We start from the raw sequence: 23,853 nt of genomic DNA on the forward strand, positions 1-23,853 counted from the left end.
AGAAAGAAAGAAAGAAAGAAAAGGAAAGAGAAAAGAAAAGAAAAACTTAAGGATCAAATTATTGAAGTGATTGTAGCACCTAAATTAGAATATGATATTGAGAGTAGAATGGGAAATACATAATTAAAATTAAAGAAATTTGAAAATGTGGCTGTGGGTGGGTACACATATCAAAAGAATCTAACTAGCACTTAGAGGTCCTGGTAAAGAAAACCGGAAAACTCCAGATACAGAAAATATGGAGATAATAGAAATCAACTGTTCCTACGCCAGGACCTCAAACTTTTCATACATCATTTTCCATGTCTGCAGAGTGTCTGGGAATTCCTGCTTCCTGTGTATAGTATAATCCTCCTTAGTATGGTACCTAGTCCCTTATCATAGCCCATCATAGTCCAATCTGCACTACTTTGGGTTCTGGAACCCACCTGCAGGTTTCTCCCACCTGCCAGGAAGAATTTCATGGTTGAGTGTTTACCAATGAATAATTTCTCACTTATATTAACATGGCAGGGCAGTAACATGTGTATAAACACTCTCTCTCAATTTAAAGAACTTACTGTAATGATTTTTACACATCATCCTCATGAAATTGAACTCGGCGTTACTTGGAATGGCAGTATGCATGTATGTGAACACAAAAGTTATAAAGGAAACTTGCCAGGGCATGTGTCGATAGTAGAGAGAAAGAAAAGAAAGGAAGGGAGTAAGCACTTTGGACAGAATTAAATTTAACAATTAACTATATGGACACCTGGGTGGCTCAGTTGGTTAAGCGTCTGCCTTTGGCTCAGGTCATGATCCCAGCGTCCTGGGATCAAGCCCCGCATGGGGCTCCCTTCTCGGTGGGGAGCCTACTTCTACCTTTTCCTCTGCTGCTCCCCCTTGCTTATGCTTGCACTCCCCCCCCCCCGTCAAATAAATAAATAAATAAAATCTTTTTAACACCTTAAAAAGACACAACAATTAACTATAAATCTCTGCAAGATACGGGGAATTTTGTAAAATAACCATAAACTCTCTGGGCTCACAAATCATTCTATAGTCATTCTGACCTGTCCATAAAAGCTGTCAGAGAGCTAGCCTTCCCCTTCTCCTGCCTTTTGGCTTAGAAATTAGAATCAAAGGTATTTTGTTGAAAAGGACCAACAAACCAAAAGGGGATAAGGACCATTAGAAATTTGCAGTTCGGAGAAAAGTCAGAGCCAGAAACTTCTTGACTTCTCTATGGCTAATATTATCTCTGGCTATATAGCAACCCATAAAATGTTAGAAGCAAAATTAGGGTAACAGTTATCCCTTCAAGCTTTAGTTAGTATTCCTTTAGAATAGGGTGGTTTTTGGAAACTTAAATGCTTGCAACTGAAAACAGCTTTTATGAATAAGAATAAGGTAGATACTTACCAGATCAATACCTTGTTTTCAAGGGGCCAGGTTCTCCTTCCATGTAACTATGGAAATCAGATTACACAGGAAGGCAATCTTCTCCAGAGGGAGCTGGTTACAGGTGAACTTTCCGATACTGCCAATGAAATTAAAATTCTAGATCCAGCTATGTTCATTAAGTCCAACACACTCTAACAGGCATATACTCATTTTAGTAAATTTTATTCTGGTAAAGGGAAACAAAGCACAAATAATATGATTGAAAGACTTACTTGTCTTCTAAGTATATGCTACTGAACAAATATGGAAACACTCTCTGCATCAAAATCCCTATTTAACATGGCATCTTTTAACTACCTCCAGCAGAAACACATTAGCAATTGATTTGGATAAATCATTATCTGAGCCAAATTACTATCATCTACCCGAAGTATGTCTATTTTCAAGTTTCAAGTTTTCCTCCTCATTATATTAAAATTGACCAGTTTAAATACTATCTTCCTTTGATGACCCTAGCACTTGTGACTGCTATAATAAAATTATCACAAACTTGGTGGCTGAAAACAATGCCAGTTTGTTATCTGATAGCTCTGGAGGTCAGAAGTCCTAAATGGGTCTTCCTGGACTAAAATCAAGGTTTGGACAGGTCTGCACTCCTTCTGGAGGCTCTAGGACAGAATGCCCTTTCTGGCCTTTTCCAGTTTCGAGAAGTCGCTGCATTCCTTGGTTTCCATCTTCAAAGCCGGCAATGGTTAGTCAAGCTCTTCTCACATCAAATCATTCTGACCTCTTCTGCCTTGAATTCTTGCACATTTAAAGGACACTTGTGATGACATTAGGTCCCCTCAGAATAATCACCTATCTTAAAGTCAGATTAGCGACTGTAATTCCATCTGCAACCATAATCGTCCCTGGCCTTGTAAGCTAACATATTCACAGGTTCTGGGGATTAGAGCATGGACATCTGTAGGTAAGAAGGCATCATTCTGACCACCACTGTATCCTAATGTTTATTGTAATTTATCACATCCTCAAAGACTCATTTTTGGACTAAGACATATTTCAACTTTTAAAAGATCTTTATAGGTCATGCTCTGTTACAGGTTGGATTGTGTCCCCCAGAAATTATGTCAAAGTCCTGACCTCTGTTACCTGTGACTGTGACCTTACTTGGAAATAGGGTTTGTGCGGATGTAATCGAGTTAGGATGAAGTCATCAGGGTGGGCTCTACTCCAGTATGACTGGTATCCTGAAAAAAAGTGAAAATGCCTTGTGACACATAGATACATAGACGAACCACCACAGAGACACATGGGGAGGATGCCATGTGATGGCAGAGGTAGAGACTGGAATTGCAAACCACGCAACATCAAGGACTTACAGCCACCACCACCAGAAGCTAGGAAGAGGCAAAGAAGGATTCTCCCTCACAGGGTTCAGAGTGAACATAGCACTGCCAGCATCTTAATTTTGAAACTCTAGCCTCCCGACCTACGAGACAATAAATTTCTGTTCTTTTAGGCCATGCAGCTTGTGCTATTAAAGCACTTCTGTCTTACAGCAGGCCTGAGAAACCAATGCATACTCCCTGTTCTTATCACCCCCATTAACTCTGTATGGATACTTTCTAGTCTATCAGCATCTTTCTTCTAATGGGCTCCAAAGTACACAAAGCTTTACCCAAAATGGAGTTTTACCAAAGAAGAGTTGAGATGACTTCTTTCATTTCTTCAAAGTTCCCTGATTTAGACATGTTCAAGTATTTCCTTCCTTTTGTGGCAAAATTTTCCATTGCATTGTGAAGTCCCCAGTCAAACCTGTATTGTTCACTGCATATTAAGTAAATTATCAGTTTAACTTCACTTTTAATATCAGCACTGTTTCTAGCAACCTCACAATAGAAATTTTCAGCTCTTTCCGTAACAACTTATTGAAGGGGTCTATGCAACGATGAGAAAATACAAAAATGATAAAATACTACTCAGGCTCTAATGACCAGATTTTTTGATACATTAAATATCTCTGGAGCATCCGACCCTGAGGAGACATTCTCTGAGAACTGCCCAGCCACACAGGGTGGGCCCTGGCAACCAGGTTTTTCTGAGATGACCTGACCTGCTGCTGTGACTGACCGACTGACTTAAAATGAGCACTGACCTGATTCTCTTTCCCCGAAATTTGGAAGTGGGATGGAAGGCTATTTGATCTGTGTGTGGAAGCAAGTGGATGGAAATAACAAGGGCTGAATGGAGAGATGTGTTGCTCCTGGGTATAAGGAGAAGTTGAGAAAGTCAAAGTGCAGAGGCAGAAAACGAAGCCCCTAGGTCCCCAAATCAAGAGCGTTTGAGAGAGTGCCTTCCACGGTCCCTGGGCGCTTTCCAGTTCCTGGCTAGCCCACACTTGTGAGTTAATAATTTCCTTCCTTTTTACTTAACTTACTATGAAGAGTGTAGGTCATCTGTAACTAAGAGAACATTGACTAAGACAGGGGAAATCACGTAAATAGCTAGAAGACAAACTAGAAAGTAAGAAACATCTCAGATAAACAATATGTGTACAGAGAACAGTTCAGCATATATGACTAAAGAGAGTTCTAGCAGGTCGATAAGTGGGATTCTGAGCTAGAAAGGTAGGTTAGACCTGAGCCGTTTGGCTGACATGGCACCATTGACAGTTTGGAGAAGCAAAGTGACATGATAGTTAACTGTTAACATTTATCGAGTGCTAATTATGTGCCAGGGATAAGAATGTCATGTGCACATTTCCATTCAGTTGCAACAAGTATAGGTTGTGGGAATAATTAAAATCCACGATACAAATAAGGAAAGAAGGAATGAGGGCGCCTGGGTGGCTCAGTCGTTGGGCGTCTGCCTTTGGCTCAGGTCATCATCCCAGGGTCCTGGGATCGAGCCCCGCATCAGGCTCCCTGCTTGGGGGGAAGCCTGCTTCTTTCTCTCCCACTCCCCCTGCTTGTGTTCCCTCTCTTGCTGTCTCTCTCTCTCTGTCAAATAAATAAAATCTTTAAAAAAAAAAAGAAAGAAGGAAGGAAGGAGAGATAAAGTGGCTTAACCAATCCCCCACACTTAGCTCACTCCAGATTTGGGGTTCAACTCTTTTAGATTGTCTCATCTCAAAATCAGAGTTGTACTTTAGAAGGACAGCTCTAGCTGGAAATCCTCAGCACAAAACAGAAGAAGAAGCAGATGGTAAAAAGACAAATTAAGAAAACTTACCCTAGGAGAGATTTAGGAGAGCCACTGGGAATGACATTGGGAATGGAGAAGAAAAAGGATACAATGATTTCTTTGGCACATCTGAACAGCTTTTGGCAACAAGGAAAAGGTAGGAAAAAGTCAAAGCTGAACTCAAAGTTTGGAACCTAAAGCTTGGAAGGATAGTAATGCCCCAAACAGAAAGAGGAAAGCAAGAGCCTGGGTGAGAGCAAAGGTGGGAGGGGACCTTGATGAGTTCATCCAAGGATTGAGATGCCAACCAAACATCTAGGTGGAGCTGCCCTACAAGCAGGTGGATGTGTGAAGCTAAAGCTCAGGGGAAAGTTCAGATAGGAGATATTGATTTGGGGAGTTATCTTCATAAAAATAAAAGTTGAAGCCATGAACATAGTTGAGATTGCCAAAGGAAAGGATATAATGAAAAGGTTGATAGCAGAATACTCAAAGAAAATAAAGGCAAATATTTATATAATCTTGAAAAGAAAAGAAAAGAAAGGATTGATAACAGGAACTTAAAAAAACATTTAGCAACCTGAAGAGTTTCTAGTGAGATCAGAGATCTAATATAGTGGAATTACATTATATCACTGGAGGCAAGAAAAAAGAAAATAATTGGCAACTCAGTATCTTGAGCAACGAAGATGCAATTTCAGATCTTAAGGACCTTAGAAGATACATCCCCAAACTAGAAACTTAATAGTGCAAATGTGGCTCTTTCTGGGCTTGGTCCTAGTTTGTGGCAACATAGCTAAACACACCAAGGTCAGAATCGTCAGCAAATAGAGGACCCATTATGGTGCCTCCCTCCAGAAAATGGCTCGGAAAATTGAAATAAGCCAGCATGCCAAGTACACTTTTTCCTTCGGTGGCAGTGAAGTGAAGAGACCAGCTGTGGGGATCTGGTACTGTGGTTCCTGCAAAAAACAGTAGCCAGTGGTCCCTAGACCCCTAACACCACTTCTGCCATCACGTAATGTCTGCCATCAGAAGATTGAATGAATTGAGAGACCGACAGAAGCTCCACCATTTGAAACCATGCTAACCATATCACAAATGGGTGAATGTAGGCAACAAAATTACATGGTTTCTTGTTAAATTTATTAATTAGATGTTCTGATTTGCATTGCATTGATTTTGTTTTCTCAAAAAAGACTTGGAAATTAAAATCTTTTTAAGTTTTATGGGGAAAAATCATGGTAAATGTGTCACAAAGCAGTTATTCTCCAAAATAATTGTAAAACTAAGGGCTTTATGAGATCAGAGGTGGAAGTAAGGAGCTTGAGGTTCAATTCATGAAGGTCTTCACTGCAAGTTTCTGGGCATCCTACACTACACACTCAAGGCACTTGTGATCATCTGCAGTCATCTTTAACAGAATGAGGTGCTTTACTTTCACTGTGCTTTTGGAGCATTTGGAGTAACTGCGAAAATTCTCAGTGCAAAAAAGAAACAAAACAAAACAAAAAAACAAAAAAAAACCTTATACAGGGAAGTGATGGTAATCGGTTACCCTTTTAAAAATAGTCTTTTGCTTCCCACATAAATAGTGCAAGTATATGAAAGATGCAAAATACTCCAAAAACTGAGTTTGTCATAAAACTAGTTTTTAAAGTTTCTAGTTTTATAATCTCAAATAAAAAGTACAGAGCAGTTTCTAATAATCCTGTGAGGAGCAATACAGACTGATCATTTGGAAGTTAAAAAATCATGTTTTGACTTTAATCTTGAAAGTTCATTTGAACCACATCTGGTTCATTTTTAAGTCCCGGTTTTATGCGTTTGACAGGAAGCTCGAGCAAAAAGAAAACAAATTTCTAGTGGTTTCTCCTTTCAGCTTTACTCCCCTGCTGTGTTGTGCCAGTCAGTACTCTGCAAGAAATGATTCTTGCTTTCTAAATGATGCACCAAAGCTGCAGACAGTTGAGTGCTTATAAATGTTCTGTTACTTTCTACACTCAAAATAGGGCAGAGCACCAAAGAAGGAAATGCTACAGTAGAATGGAAGGGACAGCAAGATTTGAGCATCCTGAAGCAAAGGCGAAAGGAAGTTGCCTCCTTGTTTCACGTTATATTTCATGCATAAAATAAGTAACTCTCCCTAGAAATCAAGCCATTTACCTTTGTCACTAAATCAAAAGAGGAATAATATACCAGAAAGCTATTCAGTGGGCAGAAATATCAAATAAGAAACATTAGCTCCATCTTAATATTCTTCTATCGACTTAAGAGTAAGGTATTCCCGGGCGCCTGGGTGGCTCAGTTGGTTAGGCGACTGCCTTCGGCTCAGGTCATGATCCTGGAGTGCCGGGATCGAGTCCCGCATCGGGCTCCCTGCTCGGCAGGGAGTCTGCTTCTCCCTCTGACCCTCCCCCCCCTCATGTGCTCTCTCTCTCCTCTCATCCTCTCTCAAATAAATAAATAAAATCTTTAAAAAAAAAAAAGAGTAAGGTATTCCCTTACGGGTATATTTTAAATCTAACTTAAACTATTCCAAGCACAATATAATAATGGAATTCCATATTAATGTTACGCAGAGCTAACAATTGCTTAAAATACCATCTGATTTTAATGATTATATCCTTCTGAAATTAATAGGAGCAATGAACAAGTCAAGAGATATTCAATTTGACCCAAAATTTAAGAAATGCTCGTTAAAATGGGATACTATTTTTAAACTATGAAATTGTTTTAAAAGCTTGACAAAACAGTTCCACGAAGGATTTAGAGAAAACAGGCTCTCTTCCACTGTTGCTGGGACTGTAAGTTGGTCCAACATTTTGGAAGGGCAATTTGGCAATATGTGAGTAGATTAAAAGCACACATTGCTTTTGATCCAATAATTCCTTGTAGGGGGAATTTATCCCATAGATGTTTGCTTGCTCAGATAAGTAGATATATGCACAAGGAAGGTCACTGCAGCACTTTTATAGTAATATAAAAAAGGAAATAACCTAATTGCTCATTAATGATATAAATAATTAAACTATCCTCATTTATACCATGGAATACCAGCATTGCAAATAATGCTGATATGAAAAAATTTCTAAACGAATTATTAAGAGAAAAAAAGCAAAATAGAAAAATACCTGAGTGGTGTGAGTTGATTTGTTTAAGAAAGTGAAGTGGTGATATACATGCAAATGCTTACATATGCAGAAGAAAATTCTTAAGAATAAACTGTTATTGAGTTCAGTGATGGACTAGAGGTCAAGAATGAGGAAGATTTTTTAAAACTCTATGTCTGTCTTTGCTGCCTGAAAAATATGTGCAAACATGAATTATGTTTATATTTTTCAAATAAATGGCACCTAATCAGTAATAATAGAAAGTGCTGGAATTCATAAATCAAATTTTAAATTAAGTCTTCCGTCCCTTTCCACTTACCCTTATGTGTATTTTTAAAATGCATTTTATCATAACAGATAAACACCAGGAAAGTTTTGAACTCTCTTCCTTCTAACCCTGCACACCCTTTCTCTCTCTTTTTTTTTTAAGATTTAAAAAAAAATAATGTCTACATCCAACGTGGGGCTTGAACTTACAACCCTGAGATCAAGAGTCACACACTCCACTGACTGAGCCAGCCAGGCACCCTCTGATAGGGCTCTTAAGAAGTAATAAAGTTCTTCTCAACAAGTAACCTCACTAGAGAATGTATGAAGAAGGGGTTGAAAAATGCACATTTACTGAAAACACATCAATTATGTGCCCAGCATTGAACTACGGGCTTAGAATCCAAATGATTCACAAAACAAAGACTTTTGATAATTAGAATGATCAGAACAAATTATGAAGGGTTAGCTATAAGTTTTTAAAAAAGTGGTTTGTGTTCATTGGTGAGTGAAGGTAGAAGGAAGGTGTTTAGACATTTTTTACAAAATTGGTAGGGTTACCTGGCTGGCCCAGTGGGTGGAGCATGCAACTCTTGATCTTGGGGTCTTGAGTTCAAGACCAATGTTGGGGGTAAAGTTTTTGTTTTTCTTTTAAGACTTTATTCATTTATTTGACAGAGAGAGAGAGCACAAGCAGGGGGAGTGGCAGGCAGAGGGAGAGGGAGAAGCAGGCTCCCCACTGAGCAGGGACCAAGATGTGTGTCTCTATCTTAGGACCCTGAGATCATTACCTGAGCCAAAGGCAGAAGCTTAACCAACTGAGCCACCTAGGCGCCCTGGTACAGTTTACTTAAAGAAAGAAAAAAAAATTGATGCAAGGGCCATGAGTTGGAGGGAAGGAAGGAAAGGCAGAAGTAGACAATCATATCTAGAACAGTATGATCTGAAGGCCCCTAAAGTATTAGTTAGAAATGCAGGTTTCCAGGGCCCAACTCTAGTCTACTGAATCAGACAAACTTTCTAGAAATGTGGTCTGGGAATCTGCATTTAAGTTAACTTGTCCAGTTGATCTTTACTACAGCACAATTTGAAAGCTTTTCTCAGATAATTCAGATCCTGAAGAGTAAGTCTTACCTGCACCCAGAAGTAGTCTCCTCACATTAATTTTCTCCTTAGATTTCCAAGAAGGTAGTAAGGGCCCGTATTAAGCTGTGCATTGAACATTAGTTGGTAAACTCATGGTGAAGAAATTGAGAAAAGAACTAGTCATGTTAAGAAAACCATTGGGTTGGAAATTTAGAATCTCTCAAGAAGATGATTTAAAAAAAAATCAGTATTGTGACAAAAACTAGAGCAAAGACAAAATTAAATTAGACCTAAAGCACAGATTAAGTTTGTGAAAGAGAAAGCTAGAGCCCACATGTTTGCAGTTCCTCTGTTACAGTGTAACAACTGAGCATATATCTTGTCCTCTTTGGATAGTACTTGAGTTACAACTTTTGATTATAGACAATTTTATTGTTCAAGTATAGATCCCCCAAATATTTGAAAGACAGTTGTAAATAAGCTCCTAAAGTTTGGAGGGCATATGTTCTCCCTGCAGGGTCTAAGACATTTTAAATAATGAGGATAAGTATAAATCCGTATCCATAGGACTGTAAAATATAAAATGAACTGAATTTGTTTCAGTGGGCATTTATTGACTACTTACTATTACCTTGTGATGTGCCAAAGGGTATTAGAGAACTGAGGCTGAATACAAAACACAGTCTCTACCCTCAAAGGGTTTACAGGCTCCTGAGCAAGGCTCATCTATAGATTAACTGTAATGAAAGGCAAAATGACAGATTCCAAACCAAATAGAGTAAGTAGCAAATCAAAGGTATGAGAGTTTTGAAGAGCTGTTATTTCTGTATGGGAAGGGCAGGTAAGGGAAAGCAGAACAAATGAGTCAAATCTACTCTAGTGACAATGTTACACCCAGACTTCACTCCACCCAAGCAGACCAAGGAAGGCTTCACAGAGGAGCTCTGGTTAGAAAGGAACTCAAGAGGATGGGGATGTGGGGAGAGAAATAGTAAGAGAACAGTTTTGTAAAGGTATGAGAGAGGGTAAGTGCTTAGTGGGACGGATTCTGCCCAGTATATGAATAGAAGACTAAATATTCCAAGTGATATTAGCTGAATTATTATTATTGTTTTATTGAAGAATATGTCTGTAAGATTCACAGAAATCAGCAAAACTTCTTAAAGCAAACCTTTTTAAAGTTGATGTCCTAAAATGGGACAAGACCTGTGCATTTCCAAGTTCATCCCACTTTGACAGGTCTATTTTTAAAAATCCAGATGCTTATGGGTGAAATAGCTGAAGGGTATTAAGAGGTACAAACTTTTAGTTATAAAATAAAGAAGTCATGGTGATGATGAAAAGTTCAGCATAGGGAATATAGTCTATAATATTGTGATCACATTGTATGATGACACATGGTGACCATACTTATTGAGGTGAGCACTGAGTAATGGATACAATTGTTTAATCAATATGTTATATACCTAAAAGTAATATAACATTGTACATCGATTTTATTTCAATAAAAGAAAGCATTAAAAAAATCCAGATGCCTGAAAGGGAGCAGAATTTGCCGCCTCAAAATGTGTCTCTTTAACATGAGGTTTATTTTATTTTATTTTCTTCTAATTTAAATTTAATTAGCCAACATACAATACCTCATTAGTTTCAGATGTAGAGTTCAATCGTTCTTCAGTTGCATATAACACCCAGTGCTCATCACATCACGTGCCCTCCTTAATGCCCATCACCCAGTTACCTCATCCCTTCACCCACCTCTCCTCCAGCAACCCTCAGTTTGTTTCCTATAGTTAAGGGTTGAGGATTATTTTAAACTGATTATTATTATAAACTGATTAAGAAACAGCAGACACAGGTAAAGTTCTGAAAACTGAGTAGAAGTCACTCTTTTGTAAGAGACATTTATATTTATGAGGGAAATCTCTGTTCCTAGTGTCTCCCTCTCTGTGCCAGGAAGAGGGGAATGACTCAATCTCTAGAAACTTTTTTTTTTTTTAAGATTTTATTTATTTATTTGTCAGAGAGAGAGCACAAGCAGGGGGAGCGGTAGGCAGAAGGAGAGGGAGAAGCAGGCTCCCCGCTGAGCACGGAGCCCAATGTGGGGCTTGATCCGACGACTCCAGGATCATGACCTGAGCCCAAGGCAGTCGCTCAACCAACTGAGGCACCCAGGCGCCCTCTCTAGAAACTTTTATCAATAGAGAAAACAAGACTGAAATCTGCATTACAACCATACCCTGGTTTGGTGTGCTTTTCCTGGTAACTCCCATAACTGACTCCCCCCACCCAACATCTTCTTTTGTCTTTAGCTGAAGATGATATTTAAGGTGATGGCTTTGGCCATTTGGGGGAGTTACTCAGTTTTCCAGGATCTCTCCCATGTATACAGAAAGTATATATAAGGGAGCAAGAATTCTTGTCTGCAGAGGCCACTTTTAGGCAACAGGCTTGAGCAAAGGAAACCCGAATGGAGATAAAAGGGCCCGCAGCAATCATGGGACTGAATGCAAACAGGCTCATTAGGCAACCCACCCTGAAATAGCCATAGGCCCTAGTAGACCAATGGGCAACTTACAACCTGGCACAGGAAGCAAAAAGGGAAAATTCCATATGTTCCCATGGCTCCTCATCTTCCCCCCTTCACTATAGCCCCTCATCCATGCCTCCTGGCAAACAGTCTCTCCTTTGCTGGCTGCCTGTTGCTCTCCTGCATTGTAGTCAATAAACTTCTATCCCAGGGGGTGCCTGGGGGGCTCAGTCGTTAAGCTTCTGCCTTCGGCTCAGGTCAGGATCCCAGGGTCCTGGGATAGAGACACACATCTTGCTCCCTGCTCAGCGGGGAGCCTGCTTCTCCCTCTCCCTCTGCCTTCTACTCTGCCTACTTGTGTGCCCTCTCTCTCTCTCTGTCAAATACATAAAATCTTTAAAAAATTTTTTTAAAAACCTTCTATCTCCTTTGTTCTGCCTTGGGTACATTCTTTCTCCACCCATGCCACCAGGCTCCAAGCAATCGGGTTATCCCACATTGTCCGCTCGAAGTTCCTTCTAACTGGACTAAGATTCAAATTGACATAAGACAGATTCACGGGAGAAAATCAAATTTAATAGGCGTACACACAGGGAATTCACATAGACAAGGAAATTCCAAAGATAGTCAGGCAAAATGAGGCAAACATGTCATTCTGAACTAAGTAGTGGGAGTGGGGGTCTGGGATTTCAGAGGAGAGGAATGCACTTCACAGGATGATAAGAAGAGCAGATGCTTGGTAATTAGATGTTTGCCCTGCCACAGAGATGGGTCACTCAGATAAAATTTACATCTGCTAATAATTCTTAGTCTGAAAGACCCCCAATTTAGATTCTTCTATGTGGTTAAGGGAGGAAAAAAAGTCTTCTGAGCCCACAAGGTCTCAAGTGCTTTCAGCTCAAAATAATCCACAGGCCAAAGTGGCACATTCAGGGAGGGGCCTGTCCTGAACCCCTTCATATACATGTTATTAAACTTCATCTCCCATTAATCTGTTTTATATCAATTTAATGATTAGGCCAGACAAGGAACCTAGATGGTAAGAAAGGAAAACTTTTCCACCCCTACGGTTTTGGCAAGCCAGGTGGGACCTTCGCTGGCCAGACGCTGTTTGCTTTAGGGTTGCTGCAGCTGAGAGATTCTGGGACCTCTGACATAAAGCTGGCGGAAGGTAAGAATTCTTACCGCATCAGTCTCCCAGACCTCTGCCTGCAGGGTCTGGTGGAAGTGAAAGTGATGGGAGTCCTTTTTAATTTTTTTATTTGCTTTGCTTTTCTAAATTTATATGAGCAGAGAAAATATTTGTGGAACTATTTCCTTGGGTATAGTGACTCTGGTAAAGATTTGTTTTGAGTACTCTCGGTTTTTATTGATCCTTTTCCTCCCAGAGACAAAGTTTTTCTTAGTTTCTGTCTATTGTGTTATTTGCCATCAAGAGGAAAATCATAGGGTAAAATGTAGGCATAGGCGTACCTCTATACATGCTGTTCGAGCCTGCCTCAGGCTGACTGTTCACGGTTCTCAACTGACCAGCATCTGTCCGGACAAACTTGACCGTAGGTTAATGCGCACATGAGGTGAAGGCTGTTGCTGCTAAGGGGCATCCTGGAAGCCAAAGCCACTAAATTGGTGAGCACAAATGGAGCACTTAAGAGCGGTTAGAGTGCTTGCCACCTGACCCAAAGACCCCCATGTTAGGAGAAGTTGGTCACAGAACAGGTTAGATTGACACAAGGCCATCCACCAACCCCAAAACAATTTCTGTGCAATGAGACGCTTCGTAAAACACCATGCAGTCCCTCTAAGGTATTAGTTTGACTTCAAGAGACCCAAGGCTTCAAGTTGCTAATGCGCATATCAGAAAAACTGGATGAGGCTTTCCTTTAGTCTTCTGTGTCTTGGGACCATGGCTTTGTGACCAGAGAGAATATTCTCCCTGCCAACTGTAGGATGCATGTACCGGTGTCTGTTTGACAGGCAGCCCAATAGGCTGTGGATCCAAAAAAGAGGGGGAGTCATGGGAACCTCTGGTTTATAGCCTGTGGGTCAGAAGTATGGGTAACAACCTGGACTTGCAACTGGCAGCCACATTCTGTTTGTCCAACTGTGCCAGTACTCAGGGGAGTTTGTTAAAAGGGGTCCTGGTTCATAAGGGACCTTTGTTGTCTCAACCTCTGCTATTTTGTTAGTCCTGGAAAATTCCCATTCCAGTAGTGCCTGCCCAGTGTCACAGATTAGCGGGTCTGTGACTGGAGGCATCTCAGCATCTCACGTTCTTGTGGGAAACTGGATACACTGCACTACACCATTCTTACCACCTGTGCCAATGAAGTCTGACTTCTGAGGCTACCTCTGGGAGTGAGCTTTCTGAATCTTGTGAGGGCTGCAACTTTTGCACTCTCCCTTGGGGACACTTCTTGTATCTGTGGTTAAGCCATAAAAAGGCTTGTTGGTTTCAGTCATTATTAAGATTAAAATAAGTTCCTACTCATCAATGGTTGGATGATGGATCCTTTGAACTGGACAAATTTCTGTATTTAAATTTTTTTTCCAAAGAGCTTTTATCCTAAACAATTGTCTTATTGGTACCCATGGAAAGACCAAACTGAAAAGCAGATAAAAAGGATGATGGCTAGCCTTAGGGACTGACTCCCTTAATAAGGTGGAAGAACAGAAATTAAACATTTCACAAAAATTAAAGTCCACATCTAATGTAAATTCCCCTTGTCCACTCTCTCATACAACCCTTTATCCCCACCTCCCTGTCCCTGATCCTCCAGAAGATCTTTTATATCTCTGGGTCCCTGGTTTAACCCCCATTTCAAAATCTAGCCCCATTGCCCCAGCAAAGTCCCTTACATACCTAAAACTCTTCCACCTTCCCCAGAAAATCCCTTAAATACCCAGCTGCTTGTTTTGTTTTGTTTTGTTTTAAGATTATATTTATTTATTTGAGAGAGAGAGAGAACTTGCCAGAGGGAGAGGCAGAAGCAGACTTCCCACTGAGCAGGGAGTCAATACCACTGCTGCCAATGGGGCTCCATTACAGGACCCCAATCCCAGGACCCTGAGATCATGACCTGAGCCGAAGGCAGACTCTTAACCAACTGAGTCACCCAGGTGCCCCCCAGCTGCCTGTTTTGACTTATCTTTCTCAACAAAATTTTTTTTTTAGAGATTTTATTTATTTGTTTGACAGAGACACAGTGAGAGAGGGAACACAAGCAGTGGGAGAGGGAGAAGCAGGCTTCCTGCCAAGCAGGGAGCCCGATGTGGGGCTCGATCCCAGGACCCCGGGCCCATGACCTGAGCCAAAGGCAGACCCTTAATGACTGAGCCACCCAGACGCCCCTCACTGCAAGATTTGTAGAGAGCACTCTAGTCTGATTTCCAGCCCCAGGGTCCCAGGGTATACAGGTTACTCATGTAAACATTAAAAGTCAGGAAGTAAATTTAGCAGAAGCACCTGAGACTGGAGGTAGAGCTCACACTGCTGTTTCTTACAATTCCCTACTTTCCAGGGCTCTGTAATCACACTGTACCAACTTCAGGCTTTCCTATACAATGTTCTTTGTGGATGTATCCTGGACCTCCACTACAAAAATTTTAATATCCCCTGGACAGCAACAGATTTTCTAAACAATAAAGCCCTTTTAGAAGACCCCACCAAATATAAAGGGGAGTTGGAAAGATTAGTGGTCATTCACAAGCCCACTCAGAGGGACCTAGATTGGCTGTTAAGGGGTGTTCTTCCCTGGCAAGATTATACTATAGTTATCAGACAAGCCAGATGGCTCCCTGGGGGAACTCCCCCCACCCCCAAAGGAAACAGATGACCAGAATCTCTTCCAGGCCCTTCTACAAATGACCAGGAAATAGCTCAGCTGGAGGCTGATAGGGGCTTGATAGGAGCAATATTAGAGGCTTTCACCCTAAAGTGAATTTGTCTAAGTTTAAGTTATGCATTCAGAAAGAAGAGCATCCAAAGGCCTTTGTTAAATGTTTTATACAGACTTTTTAAAGACATAAAACATTAAGCCCAGAAGTTCTAGAACAAAGACATCTTTTTAAATTCCCATTTTATTTGCAATGGAAGTCTTCCTGGTATAAAGAAACAAATTGAAGATAATTTAATTGGATGGGTAGGTCATCCCCTTGATATTCAGGCTGCAATATTAGTTCTTTTTTTTTTTTTTTTAAGATTTTATTTATTTAGCCATGAGGGATGTCTGGATGGCTCAGTTGGTTAAGCATCGACTCTTGGTTTCAGCTCAGTTTATGATCTCAGGGTTGTGAGATCAAGCCCTGCATTGGTGCCCAAGCTTAGCGTGGCGTCTTCTTGAGATTCTCTCTCTTTCCTTCTCCCTGAGAGCAAGAGAGAGAGGAAGCACAAGCAGGGGGAGTGGCAGGCAGGGGAGAAGCAGGCTCCCCACTGAGCAAGGAGCCCAATGTAGGGCTCAATCCCAGGACCCTGGGATCATGACCTGAGCTGAAGGCAGACGCTTAACCATCTGAGCCAGCCAGGCACCCTGCAATTCAGTTCTTTAAAGAATTGGAAGCAACGGTCTTTATCTTGCAAATCTCTACAAAGCCAGAAATATGGTTCTAGAAGCAATTCAAAGCCTACTATTCTCACCAATCCCAAAACCCCTACTCATCTCAAAATCCTTGTAGCTATTGTAAAAGATCAGGAAATTAGAAACACAAATGTCTTGCACCTAAGGAAAGGAAAAACTTAAATAGTAACAAATGTAGGGGTGCCTGGCTGGCTCAGTCAGTAGAGCATGTAACTCTTGACCTCAGGGTCATTAGTTCAACATCCACATTAGGCAGAGAGCCTACTTAAACAAAACAAAACAAAACAAAATAGTAATTAATTTAAACCTCTGATAATAGGCAAATACACCCTCAAAACTCCTACTGTGAGGCCTTGCCAAGTCCGAGGACCCAGAAGGGGTCCTGAATGACCAGCCAGAAGGGTCCTTGGCTATATGCAGGATAGAAATCAAACTTGAGCCAGGAGGAAGTGAGACCAGAGTTTACTGATGATATATGAAGAGAGAGTAGATACAGATGGAGAGGCTGGGAGACTCAGAAAGGAAAAGGAGAATGAGTCTTGTTTTTGCTTGGGGTCTGGTGTTTTTATTGAGAACAGTCATCTGGTGTACGTGTCTTCTCGGGCATCAGGAACTGGTCAAACAAAGACAAGTGTTCAGCTATCCTCCATAAGTCACTTATGCCCTAAAGCCAGGGGTCTTGGTGTCAGGGTGTCTGTAGTCAGTGGTCTTGGAAAACATACTTGATAACCTTGCCTGGTGACTCCTTAGATGTTATCTATTACGCTGGAAGTCCCCAACAAAAATCATTAACTCCTTGACCTTTACAAGGAGGACATACATTAAGGCAGGGGTGCAGGTTCTAGCAAGAATAGAAGCAGGAAAAGGAGCAAAGAAAAAAAAAACAGCTTTCTTTCTTTGGGTCCCTTCAGTTTCCTCTCTCACTATATTGGAGAAAACTTGGATAATGTCTCTGTGCCTTTGTGATGTAGATTTTCTACTCCCATCTTCTCTGGGAACTAAGAACCATTTTTTTAAAATGCAAACTTTAGGGAGAAGTTTCTCATGAGAAGAAATACAAAGAGGGTAGGTATTTAGAAAGTGGGCTAATAAAAAATCTTAAATGTATTCTTCACAAATATTAGTAGAAAAAGCTTTAGCCATCTTGGGAGGTAGACTTAATTTTTTCCATTTGCCAGAAACACAGCTTGGATCCAACTTCTATTTTATAAACCAGTAAGTTTTGCATTATTATGCCCATCTCACAGCTAAAGTTTATTTTACTTTATTTTTTTAAGATTTTATTTATTTATTTATTTATTTATTTATTTATTTATCTATTTATTTGAGAGAGAGAGAGCATGAGCAGGGGGCAGAGGGAGATGGAGAGAGAGAATCTCAAGAAGATGCCACGCTAAGCTTGGGCACCAATGCAGGGCTTGATCCCTCAACCCTGAGATCATAACCTGAGCTGAAACCAAGAGTCGATGCTTAACCAACTGAGCCACCCAGACATCCCTCATGGCTAAAATTTTAAAACAAAGTTTTAAGATTTCTTTGAGTCTGTCTATATGTTTATGTGTATCTGTGCATGTATACACATGTTATAGATGTGTGATATTTTTGTTGCTAAAATTAATTCGTAGGAGAGCTCTATTTAATTGGCTTAAAAACAAGTTCTTCTAAACATAATTGTTGGGAACAAATTATTTAGACAGATGTAAGTAGAATAAGAGTTACAGATAAACTCTTTAGCACCAATTATATTTTAAGGTATGTGTTCTTAGAAACAGTTTCTCAAATCTCTTCGGTAACTTGAAACTTTAGTTTTGCTAAGTTAAAATAAATGATGAGATATTGATTGAATATCTAGATCATTTTCAAATAAGATAAAATATAGTGATTGTAGAAAGAAAAATTAGAAAGTAAATGTACAAAGTAAAAAGAAAAATGCCTCAGTAGAAATTATAATGTGTAGATACCAGATTTTAGTCCTGTTAACTCCAGTCATGTTAATTGTCTTTGAGGTTTTGGTATTTCCTATAAATTGGATGGATGCTAAATTCTCCTAGTTTCCTCATCTGGCTACAATCTCCAAACTAACTTCTCCAATTTTCTCCCATCCTTTGATTTGGAATCACTGAGAACTAAAACTGTCCTTCACCCTGAAGCCCTGCAAACTGAAACTAGACACCTGATACAAATTTCAGAGGAATCAGGGCGCTTGGGTGGCTCAGTCTGTTAAGCATCTGACTCTTGAGTTCAGCTCGGGTCATGATCTCAGGGTATTGAGATCGAGCCCCAAGTTGGGCTCCATGCTCAGCTCGGAGTCAGCTTGACTTTCTCTCTCCCTCTCCCACTGCTCTTCCCCATCCCTGCCTCCGTGCTCTCTCTCTTTTCAAATAAATAAATCTTTTTAAAAATTCAGAGAAATCGCCACAATAGCTGATATTTAGACAATCTTCTTCACGCTTGTTGCTGTATGGTCCTCTTAGAAAGTTTATCGGTACACAGATGATATAATCAGAGGCATTCAAACTGCAAACCAGGAAAATCTCTCAGATTGTCATTGCCTCCCCTCACTCCATCCGAAGGTGCTTCCAACCCTGACAACTAGAACTCTTGACTGGCCGTCCCCTGGGCTCAGACTGATTTATAATTTGCTCCAATCATTAACCTTTGCTTTTCTTTTGTTTCCACAGAAATAGTTCTTGTTAATTACCTGATTGCTTGCACAATATAGGCCTAACTTTGGGATCCCACCTAGACTGCCTTCTGAAATGAGACGCGAGTGTTTAACTGAACTGACCGATTGTCAGGACTAAGAGACAGCTTCAGTGAGATGGAGCAACTCAGGCTTCTTGATTGTGAAATTTCTTATTTAAAGTTTCAAAGGTGGGACTAAAGGGTGGCAGAATTTATTACCCCAAAATGTGTCTCTTAGCTTGTGGATTATCTTAAACCAGTTATTTTTTTAAAAAAGATTTTATTTATTTGACAGAGAGAGACACAGCGAGAGAGGGAACACAAGCAGGGGGAGTGGGAGAGGGAGAAGCGGGCTTCAGCCTGATGCAGGGGCTCAATCCCAGGACCCTGGGATCATGACCTGAGCTAAAGGCAGACACTTAACGATGGAGCCACCCAGGCGCCCCTTAAACCGGTTATTTTTAAGAAACAGCAGACACAGGTAAGCTCTGAGAACTGAGTAGAAGTTACTTTTTTTTTTTTTTTACGATTTTATTTATTTATTTGATAGAAAGAGACGCAGCAAGAGAGGAAACACAAGCTGGGGGAGTAGGGGAGGGAGAAGCAGGCATCCCGCGGAGCAAGGTGCCCGATGCAGGGCTCCATCCCAGGACCCTGGGAGCATGATCTGAGCTGAAGGCAGATGCTTAACGACTGAGCCACCCAGGCGCCCCGAAGTTACTCTTTTGTAAGAGACATTTATACTTATAAGGGAAATCTCCATTTGTAAGAGTGTCTCCATCCTTCACTGTGTCTGGAAGAAGGGGATGATTCAATCTCTAGAAACTCATATCAAGAGAAAAGACCAGGACTTAGATCTGCATAACAACCATACCCCGGCTTACAGTTTTCCTGGGTCTGTTCCAAGGATACAGGAGGTATACATGTTATTGAACTTTGTTTTCTCCTGTTAATCTGTCTCATAACTATTTAATCGCTAGAACCTAGCAGAGAAAACATTTCTGACCCTTCATGCCACAAAAGTAATACTCTCTGATGGATTTCCAATGAGGTAAATGAGATACAGTGATTAAAACAGAAATATAAGAAAAGAAAGTCACTTTCTACATTTCTCTCTTTGCTTCTTTGGAGAGAGACTGTGAACTAACTCAAGGATTCTATACAGAAACAGTGCATACTATTTTCATGCTTCCAAGATTTTATTTTGCTTTAGTGATTATTTTCACCTTGGTTAATTTATAAGTTTGAATAATTGAGGCTGTATTAAAAAGCATTTCCTTAAGGTGTTGTTCCTCTTTCTCATTCATATGTGGCTTTTCCTCCTGTGGAAAGAAAAAAAATTATCCAAATAGGCAATAAAAATATCCCTCCTCATTTAATTACCTGTCCATCTTCTTTCTGGGACAACTCAAGGACTAAAATTAATCCTCCTAAATGTGGGTCCTGTGTCCCGGTGCCTTTGGAATCATTTCAGCATGTGGAACAGCACCTGCCTCGTGTTTTCAACATATTATTTGACTCCCCTCACTGTTCTCTCAAGAAAAATGTCTTCCTTGTCAAAGTGTGGTATATTTTTAACCGATGACAATAGAGCTTCAAACCCAAGCTCCTTCTTTGTGTCTCTGGGCACGGCAGTGGTTCCCAGACTCTGGGGATACTTTCTACTGGACCGAACCCCAGACAGGCTCCAGCCCTCACCTCTGAGTTCCAGGACGCGGCCTGTCTGGGCCGTTGGCCCAGCTCTTTGGAAGAGAGCAGGTTGAGTCTGCCAGAGACCAAGCAGCAGTGCCCGCATCGCGGCCTCCGCAGGACAGACTGGAGCATCCCCTCCCGGTCGGTTTCCGGAGGCCCAGCGCCCCGCCGCGCCCTGTTGAGGCTCCAGCATTTCTGGGCCTGGAGGCCCCCCGGCGGCCGCTGCTCCCGGGCCAGGAGACACAGCCGCTCTGTGGACTTGATCTGCAGCGCTGGGTGGGAAAGCCGCCTTGGCCAAGGCTTGGTCGCTTGCGCGCGGGCGGCGGCGGCCCTAGGACCGAGGACGCAAGCGCTCCCGCGGCTGCCCGGCTAGCGAGCGATGGGCCACGGTCCGGGGAGCCAAGTCTGGCCTCCGCCGACTGGAGACCCGCATACAGGGTCAGCGGAGCGGAGCGGAGCTTTGGTCCGGCTCTGGTCCTGTGGACCTTCTCGGCCGCGGGTGCCCAGGGAGAGAGCCGGGGAAGGGAGAAACAGCCACTCGAGAGCGGCGCGCTGTCTCTGCCACCTCCTGGCCTTGCGCTCTCTCCCTGCGTGTTGGGGTGGGGGCCCGGCTGCGGTGGTTCTCTGCGCCCGGGGTCGGAAGGACCTGCCCGGCCTCACCCCTCCGCGATCCGTTTTCTGCAAACACCGCGCTCGCTGCATCCCTGGCACGGCCCTCTGGCTCTGTTAGCAGGCACAACCCAGCTCCCTTCCTGCCCCTGGGCCCTGCTATTTCAAGAATTCTAGCGAAAAAATGTGCACTGGCGAGGTGCAGGCCTGGGCAGGCAGGGCAACTCGCGAAGCAGGCAGGCACTGGTGGCCTGAAAGCAAACACACCTGTCCCCTAAAGGTTTCCCCAGCTTTATTGATCGCAGGAGTGGGGTAAGGGTCTATTCCGGTCTCTCAGATTTACTCTGAAATAGAGCCTCTTGGGAGTGAAAGTCCATACGATTAGATCATGTCCATAGCAGTCGCGCTGTGCCCAAGATGGGCACGGGCATTCGCTGTGCAGACACTGAGCTCCCCAGAGAGAAGGATTCTCTTGGCCCTAGGGTTTATTCTTGTTTCTCGATGGAACAGGCCTCCGAATTCCCCCAGGAACATCTCAGTAAGTAGGGGTGTGTGTGTGTCTGTGTGTCTGTGTGTCTGTGTGTCTGTGTGTGTCTGTGTGTAATGATTCTGTAATGAACTGACAGTTTGGTATTTAAGAACAAATGGACTTAGGTACAAACCAGTCGTGTACTTGTTGATACATGTTTTCTATGGATAAGAATGAGATTTCTGAGATCTCCACGACCTCGTAAGGGAGAGTATTTCCAACCCTTCTCATTTAATTAAAAACCTGTACTTTGTTGAGATTCTGTAGACATTCTAGTTAGCACCTCAGACTATTGTGTTCTGAGTTGAATCTACACGCATTTTCATAATAGAACACTTGTCATGTAAATAATGCCTTTGCAGGTGACTCTTCATCACAACTGTAAGCTTCTTCAAGGCAGGAATAGTTCTTATTCACCTTTGATTTTCCCAAACCAAGCAGTACATGTGCAAAAATACTCAGTAAGTGATGATTAAATATAACACCACTCACTCCTAGTCCTTCCATTTCCTGTAGGCTCTAAAACAGAGGAATGGGGAGGTGGAGCTCAAAGATAACGGATAAAAGTGAAGGACTTAGACGTTCATGATGAGGGACATTTGCAAGACCTTAAGAGTGCTCAGAATCAATTTGCTAATCAAGTCTCCTTGGTTTTAGGACTATCCTGGGCAAGAGGTGGGAATGACCTACATTCTCAAGATATTTTTTTAAATCAGTATTTGGATATATTTCTCTTTTCATGTATTTTCCTTTCTTTTTTCCGTTTTTCTTTCTTTCTGTAGATTAGGTGTGGTATAAGCCATTATACTTGAACTGAAAATATGCCTTGGCTAACCTTTTGATATCTATTTTTTGATTTACTTGTACATTTGGCTAATTTCATATTTCTCACTTTTTATATTTGCACCATCATCCTAAAATAACATAAATTGGAGAAACCTGGCTTTGGGTGTCTAAAATACTTCACTTGGGAAAGTGAGCTGCAAATATTAAAATCTATTAGCTGTCTTAATTGTTGCTTTTTCAGCTATCAGTGATACTTTAAAAAATATACCCACTCCTTAGCCTTTTATACTCCCCAGACTCTTCCATAAGTAGATATTTGAAGAACTTGTCTTGTTAATATGTAATCTCACTACACAGTGGGGATACTGTTATTCATAAGGGATTCAGTTGTGCTCACTCACCTTATACAATGGCACTTAACAGATGTTGCTATCACTGATGCATTACAAAACATTCATTCTGGACAACATACTACCTAGAATATTTTCTGTACCTGCTAGAAATCTCTGGAAGAGGATGCTGCACACAATAGGAATTCTTATTTTAAATTCTTGTACTAGAAAAATATACTTCACTTGGAATGATAGTGAAAAGACTAGGTGCCTGATCAGTATCATTGTTTCTGAATTTCTGTAGACCATTCAGTTTTAAGAAAGATAAGCAGCTTGTCTAATTTTCTATTACCAACAAAATATTCATTATTCTGAACATTAGGGTTAAGGACTTGACTTTTTGTTGTACCTCTTCTACTGTTTTGTTCAAGTGTCACATATTCATTCCTTTCAGGTAACCATATAAAATATGGTTGAGAATGCCATCTCTATTTGCAGCACCAGGAAAAAAATGCTGTTGAATTTACAATTCTTGGTAACCTTGCTCTTTTATTTTAGCATCAATTTCCCCTCCTTCGTTGTGATTTTAATGGAGTTCTTTTTTTTTTTTTCTTGACCTACTTTCTTTTCAAGAGCTTTCATGTAGAGTGTTTTCAGTGATGGTGATTTCTGTAGTGTATAGGAGAAAGTCTTAAATCACAGTGAAACAGATTAGTTGGCTATCACTTAATTTAGAAATGTTTTCATGGTTTAAAAATCATCTGGTTACAACGTCCACAATTTCATAGAGCGAAATCTTTTAAGCTGTGCTTTTCATGAGTTCTCTCCGTTTTCCAGACTGAGGATTTGAACCTCATTCTGCTCTGATCCAATTGTTATTTTTCTTTGTTGCCTCCACCCCCTAGAGATTGTGTTTCCAAGGGAGAGGCGTTCTTGGGGCTGAAGAGGAGAGCCTAGTGGGATGAGATCTGGCACCTCAGGAACTAGATCCCTCCTCCCCCGCCTGGTGAGAAGGCAGAGACAATTTTGACAGTTCGTAGTCCCGCTTTGGCTCTCACGCTTGCGGTCCATGGGT

Source organism: Mirounga leonina, unplaced genomic scaffold (assembly GCF_011800145.1).
Source record: "Mirounga leonina isolate KUSES-001 unplaced genomic scaffold, KU_Mleo_1.0 Mir_53, whole genome shotgun sequence".
NCBI lineage: Eukaryota > Metazoa > Chordata > Mammalia > Carnivora > Phocidae > Mirounga > Mirounga leonina.